Here is a 10,236-nt window from a genome sequence, read left to right on the forward strand (position 1 = left end):
AGTCTCAGAAAGGCCAAGAGCTGGCACAAACAATCCATTGACACACTTGAGATTTGAAGAGACCCTCTGAAATATCTAGGTCCTCCCATGCAGCCCAGCAGCCCACGTTAGACATTGCTTCCTTTGTGTTCTTTAAAGAACATCACATGAACATGACTAGACTTTGTCAGGATAAAGAAATACCTTGTGAAGGTCCTGAAGGCAGGGAGCTTGCTTAGGACCCAAGAATACAGCTTCACCAGGTATTTCCATCCACACCCAAAAAGGCCACCATTAAAGGGCAGTAGCATATTTACGCAGCTTCCTTCATTACAGCTGTTGAAGTTCTTGGTTTTGATGAAATAGAGCATGCTGGAGAAAGAATCCTTCCTAGACTGATTCCCTCTGTTACCAACAGAGTCCTCTCTTAGACAGCAAAAACCCAGTGCTTATAGGAAGGACCTGGAGCTTTTGGCCTAAAGCGCTCTGTCTCCTTTGGCTCCTCCAATGCCTCTTCCAGCTGCTGTCTCTGCCTCAGGCTCTTTCTTCTCTGTCACTCTGAGGAGTGTCAAGATGAGGCTCCACAGTTTGCTCTCGCTTCCCAGGAATGGATACCATCAGTCACTTCACCTGTACTCTCACAAAGGAACACGCCCCGCCCCCTTTACTCCCCTACATCAGAATAGGTCTTACAGGACAGAGGCTAGGTGTTATTTCCTGTTTCTCTTCTCCTACTTGTGCCTAAGACCTCTGAGAATTTCACTGAACTGAACTGTTCTTCAGCATGGCGCTCAGTTTCTTACCAGTATACACTGCTGTGCTAGAAAGTTCTTCCATTCTTTAAGATCAAATCCATAAGCTGTTGCATATTTGCTACGGCTGATTCATGTTGCTATATGGCAGAAACCACCACAATATTGTAAAGTAATTATCCTCCTGTTAAAACTAAAAAAGAAAGTTGCTAAGAGAGGAAATCTTAAAAGTTCTCATCACAAGAAAAAGGAATTGTCATAGCTATGTAGGGTGACAGATGTTAACCAGACTTAATGTTGCAGTGATCATTTCAGAATAAATACACATACCAAATCATTCCATTGTACACCTGAAACTAACATAATATTATATGTCAGTGATACCTCATCTTAAAAAGATCAAATACATGCCATGCCTTCTCTTTGTTTTATCTCTTCTTCCACTTCCTGACATTCCTACTCACACAAAACCAAACAAAACAGTCAAACAATTGAGAAGGAAAGAGAGTGGTAACTAGATTGGAAACTATACACCATGCAAATTAGCATAGGCTGACAAACAGGGGCCCACAGTCAGTATGGTATGATTCAACCCAAAAGAAAAATCTAGCCTCATACATGAACATTTCCCCAGGCTTCCAGGCACACCATTGTCTCTATCGTCAATATACCTACCCTGCAAAGCATGCTGAAAGGGTTGATTTTTAGAAGGCTTATTAAACAGGAAGAAATTTCTTTTTGGTTTTCTTGCAAAATTTGGGTAAGTTTCCCAGAAGAGCTGGTTTGATTTCTGTTCTCACCTCTTACACACTCAGTGAACTCCAGAAAGTGATATATTCTTGGGTCTGAGCCCACACATATATAAGAATGGTGGAGACAGAACCAGTTGCTTGAAGTCCTCAAAAATAAGAAAATGAAGGCACCAGAGCACCACTTAGTAGGTGATTTTGTGGCTTATGCCATAGAACCCTGTACATCCTGGATTTTTTAGGATAGCCCCATTTTAGACACACTTTTAGCTGTCAAGCCATGAGTTCTGATTTTTGGCTTACAAAATATGATTGCTTTGGTTTAGGTGAGCCTATGCTTTGTGAGGTCATTTTAGGAACTCATTTTTCTTGGGTGGCGTCAAAGATGACTCTGAGTTCTACCAAACTATATGCTAAATGAGTCATATTGAGATGATACAATGCAGTTACCAGGTGGTTCTGCTAATAATTAGAAACACATTTCTATATTTCATAGAACCAAAGAAAGGAAAACATCACCAGCAAAATGTTACATGTGGGGACAATTATTCAATAGGTCCTTGGCTGGGATTTGTAGATATGAACATAATTCAGAAGCAAAAATGAAATACTGGAATAATACATGGAGATTTCTTTTTTTATCATTGCTGAATTACAAAACACAGGAATTAACATTCAGCCAAGTCTTGATTACTCAAGGAATGATGACCAATTTGTAGTTTATTTTCCTCCCCATTCTCATTACTACAGTCCAGTATGTCTCAAATTCAAGTAATGTACTTAGAAGAAAATCTTTAAAAGGTCACACGCAGGCTAAGTCACTTCAGTTGGGTCCAACTCTTTGTGACTCTGTGGACTGTAGCCTGCCAGGCTCCTCTTTACATGGAATTTTCCAAGCAGTAATACTGGAGTGGGTTGCCATGCCCTCCTCCAGGGGATCTTCCCAACCCAGGGATCGAATCCCTGTCTCTTATGTCTCCTGCGTTGGCAGGTAGGTTCTTTACCACTAGCAGCATCTGGGAAGCCCCTTAAAAGGTCACGGTGCTTCTTAAATGCTTTATATGATAATTGTATTAAAATTTACACAGAACTATGAAATGTAATATTAAATTTCTTATGCTAAACTAAAATTTAAATTTATAGATTCTGTTTTAAATAAAGATTATTCATAAAGTAAAAACAATGAAAACTGTGAAATCAATAAGTTAAATGTTAACAATATTAATTCGCAGTAATGGCTGAGTGTTTAGCTGATATCATCCCTTGTGACCAGGAGCAGACTTGAACCAAATATTAGAGATTAGTGGTAGAGATTTTCAACTCCCACTTTGTCTTGTAAGACAGAACAGTTCTCTCCCAGGAATTTATATATCCAGCTAGAGGTGTGTGTTCAGTCATGTCCAACTCTTTGTGACCCCAAGGACTGAATCCCAGCAAGCTCCTCTGTCCATGGGATTTTCTAGGCAAGGATACTGGAGTGGGTTACCACTTTCTACTCCAGGGGATCTTCCTGACTCAGGAATCAAACCTCTGTCTCTTATGTCTCCTGCATTGACAGGCACATTCTTTACTACTGTGCCAGCTGGAAGCCCCAAGCTTGAGGAATACTGCTTTTACCCCTGGTGGCTCAGACAGTAAAGAATCTGCCTGTCATGAGGGTATGATGCCTTAGTAGGGAAGACCCCCTGGAAAAGGGAATGGCAACCCACTCCAGTATTCTTGTTTGGGAAATCCCATGGACAGAGGAACCTGGCAGGCTACAGTCCATGGGGGGTCACAGAGAGTCAGACATGCCTGAGTGACTAACCCTTCCATCCCTATTTTCCTAGATCTACAAGGGCAAAGAAACGATGTGAAACCAAAATGGCTCAGATATCCTTCATGTTGATAAAAATTGTCACTAAAGGGAATAGAGGGTAATTTGTAGATTTCAGTTAAATGAAGTTCTGACCTCTTTCCATTTGTTTCTCATCACGTGAGCTTTTAGATTATCTGTAATACTGCTCTCCAGAAATGCCTGCCAACTGCACAGAACTGACTGCAGCATGGCAGACAGACACATGTCTTTCTCCAAAGACGCCCACATTGATTTTTGAATGACAGGAACACATCTATTAGGACTCACACTGTAAGCTGACCCACTTGAAGGAGCAGCCAACTCATGTATTGTGATGTAAATGGTGCTGTGCCACACCCAGCATTTTCATCTTCTAAGTGTTTCACAAACACTGACTGATTAATAATCCTTCTTTCGGGGCTGCCAGGGAGGAGTTGTAGGGAAGGAGTGATGGTGGGTTTCTAGATAAACACATGTTAATTTTTATCGGAAATGGCAACCCACTCCAGTATTCTTGCCTGGGAAATTCCATGGACAGAGGAGTCTGGTGGGCTACAGTCCATGGGGTCGCAGGAACCGACACGACTTACCGACTACCGCCGCCAAGCAGGAAGGAAACGAAAATGTTTAGAGCTGACACTTCTATATTCATTATTTTATTTAAACCTCAGCCTTGGCTGGAAAAGAATCTGGTGTAAAAGCCTTCTTCTCACTATTTTTACAGAGGGAGAAGATAAAACTCCTTAAGATAATTTTCTGATAGTTATACAGTTACAGTAAGAGCTGGAGATGGAATTTGAACTCAGGTCTGCTCATTTCCCTGGTGGCTCAGAGGTTAAAGCATCTGCCTCCAATGCGGGAGACCCGGGTTCGACCCCTGGGTAGGGAAGATCCCCTGGAGAAGGAAATGGCAACCCACTCCAGTATTCTTGCCTGGAGAATCCCATGGATGGAGAAGCCTAGTAGGTTACAGCCCATGGGGTCGCAAAGAGTCAGACACAACTCAGCGACTTCACCTCACCTCACCTGCTCATTTCCAGCGCTCCCACTCTTTCTGTTTCTCCACAGTGTCTAGAATAGACTTTTAGCATTGTCACTGTATTAGTCATTATCACTATTATCGCTGACACCAAGTGTTATTAATCTTTGATGACTTTAATATTTCAGATTTATGTAGTCACACTTTGAGGCACTTGGAGCTCTATGCAACTCTTTTGCTCTTGCTCGGTGCAGAAATGGTAAATATTTATTTGGATTTGATATTGGAAGTCACTCTGGTCTCATTCCTGTCTTAAAAACAGTTTTTCATGGGTTCAGACTCTTGGACTTGAGAAAATCTGGAATGGAAAACAATGCTTGCTTTGTCCTCAGAAGTCACATTCATGACACACCAGATGTTCTGGTCTATGATAAAAAATTCTTAACTTTTAATGGGAGAAAAAAGTAGACCGGTGATTGGGCCACATATCCTTGAGTTTCTTTTTTTATTATTAATATTGATTAAAGAGAACTGGGACTGTGGCTTCTCTTGGGTGTACCACTCCCAGGGACACACAGTGCTGGAGACTGTTTCCTGGGCATAGGGCTTATTGTCCTGCCCTAATTTTTACTGTTGGCTCAAATGGTATCCATGGCCAAATAATGGTCTCATTGCTGTTCACTCTTTTATCTCCAAAACAGACCAGAGGGAACCTTGTGCTCTGACTGCTTCCCTTGTTAGCTCCTGTCTGAGAAGCAGCTGGAACCATGTAAGAGGAAGATGTTAACTGATTCCAAGGCAGGACTAAGTACTGTAGTTTTGCCCTTTCAAAGATGATGAACCAGGGAGTGCTGAGTTTCCACGTGAATTCCATGCTTGTGCAGGCAAGTGGGAGAGCTGGGATATAAACCTGAGTCTGTAAATCCCATGCTGAAACTGTGGTTTTTAAGTCATTGAGCCTCTGTCACATGTACACATTTTACATATTAATTTAATTGTTAATTTAATTGTTAATTGCTTGCTCAGCACTAAGTACTGTTTTAAATGTGGGGTATAGAGTAATAAACAGTCCAAAACCAGAAAATTACCCTTTATGGAGCTTAAACATCCTTTAATGTACATATATGTTTTCTTTTAATCATAATTACAGTGACACATATATATATATACATGTTGATATAGATCTTTAGCTGTGCATGTCCTAAGTTATATAATCTTGAATAAATTGCTGCATTGAGTCTTAGTCTTCTCAAATGCAAGACAAGGACAAAAGCAACTCTCTCTCTATATATATATATATGTATGTGTATAATATACATATGATATCCATGTATATATATATATACACACATATACATAAAGATGTATAGTTGTTTTAGGTTTGCATTTGAGAAGAATAAGTCTTAATGTAGTGATTTGTTCAAGTTTACATAGTTGAAGATAGTTGAATTTGAATCAGGATCTCTGAATTCTAGCCATTTCCATTTTATCATACTACCTTTTATGCACATAATTTATAAAAATAGAATTTTTCTGTTTAAAGTGGGATCAGCTTTAGAATAACCCAAAGCACGATGGCATAACAGGTTATGTGCCATTTTATCATATTTCCAAGAGTTAGGTCCCTTTTTATATTTTATTCACTGTAACAAATTTCAGCTGGACAACCACTTTTAGTAGTAGTTTGGGGAATTACCTGTACCTTATTATTGTATTTGGCAGAGTGTAACAGGAAAAGTGAAGAATGTAGCCAATGAGCTGGTGAATGAAAGAATTCATAGCCCTGTGCAGCAATCCCTTTATTTGTGAGTTGCCAAAATGCAGATGATATGAAGATATCAGATGAAAATGCTGTCATAAGACCTTTTCCACTAATTCCCACCCAAAAGAAAATAAGGAAATGAGAGCAAGAAGCATGAATTTCACCTTCAATGAATTTAGGAAAATTGGTTACCCCAAAACACAATTAATGAGGAAGGAAGGCAACGGCAGTGAAAGTCAAACAGGAATGTGGGTAGAGACTGAGAAAGGATGTTTCAGATGCTAATGTCAGAAAAAGCTGGTGAGATAAATGTTGCTATCCTGAGAGTCAAGACCAACAATCTCTTGTTGAAACAATTGGAACAAACATAGAGTCTGATTGTAGACATATCTCTGGATTGTATTTGACAAAGACAGGAAGCACAGTAGGCAACAGTAATGAGGGAATGACCCAGACAAACCAGATGTGTCAGAAGCAGCCAGTTAGGGCTTCCCTGGTGGCTCAGTGGTAAAGAATCTACCTGCCAATGCAGGAGACACAGGTTCTATCCCTCATCTGGGAAGATCCCACATGCTGAGGAGCAGCTAAGCCCATGTGCCACAACTGCTGGGCCTGTGCGCCAGAGCCCAGGAGCCACAACTGTTGAGCCTACATGGCACAGCTACTGAACCCCACGTGCCCTAGAGCCCGTGCTGCACAACAGGAGAAGCCACCACGAGAAGCCCATGCACCACAATGAAGAGCAGTCCCTGCTTGTGGTGGCTAGAGAAAGCCCTCACAGGAGACCCAGCACAGCCAAAAGTAGATATGTATAATTATTTTTTTAAAAAAGAAGCATCCAGGTGGTGAGGGAGCGTAGTATGCACTGTGAGCAATTGTACAAACACTGCTTTATTTTGCCCACAAGAAGAAGTAAAACCTAAAAGGAGTCTTCCTACTCCCACCACCACTATTCTTGTGTACAGACACATGCACATTTTTGAAATAAGAATTCCTGTTGGCCTAGTGCATTGTCCTAGTCACCCTGCTCTCAAACTTCTGGCAAATAGCTGATCCAGGAAAAACTCACCTCAATCAAAGATGAATATTCTCAAAGAGGTATCTAAATATGATTTACACATAGACCATGGAGGGAGGGGAAAGAGTAAAAAATTATAGGTAAGGACACTTACCTGAAAAATCAATTTTCATGGAACAGATGGTATTTCTGATCAAGTTCTTTGTCATAATAATAATGATAATAAAATAATTTCTATATAAAACAATAGCTCAAAACAGAGATGCAATTGCTCAAAAAAATAAGTAACACAATACAAAGCAATGATATAAGCTGGCACAGTTTATGAAAATTATATTAAAGAGAAAAATAAAATCATCTGAGAAATTAAGGCCACATGAGAAGGAATACAGAGGACAAGAGTGAGAAAAGCAAGCACATATATGCTCTAAGTGTCAAGAGAGGCTGGAGAGAATGGGATAGAGATGAATGATGGATACTGAGGTCTGCTGCAGCTGCTGCATGACTAAGTCACTTCAGTCATGTCCAACTCTGTGTGACCCCAGAGACGGCAGCCCACCAGGCTCCCCGTCCCTGGGATTCTCCAGGCAAGAACACTGGAGTGGGTTGAGGTCTAGCATATGCATAATTGGTGTCTCTAGCAACAATAGCCCTAATGAAGGAACAGAGAATATATTCAATGTTGTAATTAAAGGAAAGCTTCCAGAAATAAAAGAATACTTGAGTCTACATGTTGAGAGCGAATGCTATATCCCAAGAGAAAATGAATTACACAGAACAATCAATATGAAGACATATCCCAGTAAAGATACTGGACCTTTAAGAAAGACTCCTTTGGGCAGGCAGGCAAAAATGCCAAATAATTTATAAGTAGAGGGACCAAGTACCAGTCTACTTCGGTTTTCCAGGCATAATTATTGTGCCCCTTTGACTCTCAAAAGTGTTCTGACTTAGAAAACAAATATTAGGATTGCCCTGGGAAATAAAAAATAAAAGAGAGAATGAGTGAAGGAGCCATGCTTCAGATATTATCACAGAGACATTCAACACTAGAAGACACTTTATAAACTCCTATGAAGTCCTCAGAGAAAGACAATTTAACTCAGGAAATTTTTATACCTAACTAAACAGCCAGTCCGGCTCAGATGATAAAAAATCCACCTGCAGTGTGGGAGACCTGGGTTCAATCCCTAGGTTGGGAAGATTCCCTGGAGGAGGGCACAGCAACCCACTGCAGTATTCTTGCCTGGAGAATCCCCGTGGACAGGGAAGCCTGGTGTTCTGCAGTCCATGGGGTCACAAAGAGTCGGACACGACTGAGCAACTGAACACAAACACCTAGTCAAATAAAAGCAGAGCAACCATTTCTTTTTTTGGATATGCATAAACCAGTTAGTATAATTCTTTCAAGTCCTTCCTGAATAAACTGTAGAAAGCAATCTTCAGGTAACCAAGAAAGCAAAGGTGAAACTGTAACAGATGTGCCCAAACTTAAAATCATCATATGCTTCCATTCTGTGCAATGTTTCTTTTTCCCTACTTCAGCTAATGTTATCACAAAATTCAGTAGTCTAACTAGCAAATTTGGAGTTATCCTAGTCACCCTAGTCCCCTCATTCTAGCATCTAATCAATCATTAAGTCGTATCAAACTGCAAAGCTTTCTTTCAAATCTCTCCACTACTTTCCATCTCTACTGCCAAGTGTTAGTTCAAGTATGACTCACTCTCATCTGGATTATTGCTGTATTCTCTTAGGTTGCAGGAGTAATTTTAAAACATTTATTAATTGGCGTGGCACAGACAGAAGCTACAGGGGCTTCCCTGGTGGCTCAGCTGGTAAAGAACCTGCCTGCAATGTGGGAGACCTGTGTTCGATCCCTGGGTTTGGAAGATCCTCTGGAGAAGGGAATGGCTACCCACTCTAGTATTCTGGCCTGGAGTACTCCATGGACTGTATAGTCCATGGGGTCGCAAAGAGTCAACACAACTGAATAATTTTCACTCACTCACTCATGGCACAGACACTGACCAACCAAAAGGATGCCAGTCACAGTGATGGTCCAGCACACTGGTCCTTGTCAGCGGTCTTTTATCCCTTGCCCAATTGATCTCCTTGCCTCCAACCATCCACTTGCTCCAATCCATCATCTGCGCTGCAGTTATGATGATTTTCTACAGCATCAAGTGGATCTTGTCGACTCCTTGACTCAAGTTCTTTTAACAGTTTTCCATGACATACCTTGTAGTCCTATGGATGAAGACTAAACTCTATGATATGATGAAGTTCTTTTAGGACCTGATCCCCACCTGGTTCTTCAAGTTTCAAATCTTACCCCCGTCTCACATTCAGTGCCCTCAGCCATGCTGAACCTATAAGCTCTTTGAGATTCATGTGTGCAGTCAACAAGTCAAGTGGACTATCTGGAACAGGAATGGGATGTACATTCTTCTAAAAGGCCCTGATTCTAGCTCTGGAATGATATCTGAGCATCAACAGAATCTACAGTGTTCCAGGGCCAAGGGGCAAAGTGACTTATTCCATAGGACACAAGCAAGGGATCTCTTATTCCTCACTTCCCTCTCATTTTGAGTTTCTTATGTTTATTAAACAGCCAGTCACTTTATATTATAGACACACTTCATCACTTTTTTGGATTGGTTGACTGACTAAGGAGTGAATTCTCAAAGTGATGCTGTTTCCTATCATTTCTGACACATCAGCTACCTGTCCCACACACCAAAGCAAGGCTACCTCTAGGGATCAGAATTCTGTCTCTCATTTGCTGATTTAACAAGTACTCATTGGGCATCTCAAGTGCTGGGTATTTGTTGGGCATCTCAGACACAGTTGGATGTTCCACATCTAGGATTGAGACAGATATGGGCTCTATTATGAGCCTCCAGTCTAAAGTGGCCCACAAATGACCACAAATTACAACAAGGACACAGAGTCCAGCTAAAGAGACTAGGTGGGAAATATCCATGGTCAGAGATTAGCAAAGTCCTCCCTGAGGAGATGCTATTTAAACTATGACCTAAGGGCTGAGAAGGCACCTGGCAAAGAGGCACAGTGGTGAAGAATCTGCCTGCCAATGCAGGAGACATAAGAGATGCAGGTTTGATCCCTGGGTAGGGAAGACCCCGTGGAGAAGGAAATGG

General features: G+C 41.1%; 1 non-coding gene across 1 annotated transcript; it reads left to right on the forward strand.

Moving 5' to 3' along the window:
* Positions 1-4,134: 4,134 nt before the first annotated feature.
* TRNAW-CCA (transfer RNA tryptophan (anticodon CCA)) lies at positions 4,135-4,206 on the forward strand. Its single transcript has one exon. It is a non-coding gene; the product is annotated as a tRNA-Trp (tRNA).
* Positions 4,207-10,236: the final 6,030 nt, after the last annotated feature.

Source organism: Capricornis sumatraensis, chromosome 6 (assembly GCF_032405125.1).
Source record: "Capricornis sumatraensis isolate serow.1 chromosome 6, serow.2, whole genome shotgun sequence".
In the NCBI taxonomy this organism is placed as follows: domain Eukaryota; kingdom Metazoa; phylum Chordata; class Mammalia; order Artiodactyla; family Bovidae; genus Capricornis; species Capricornis sumatraensis.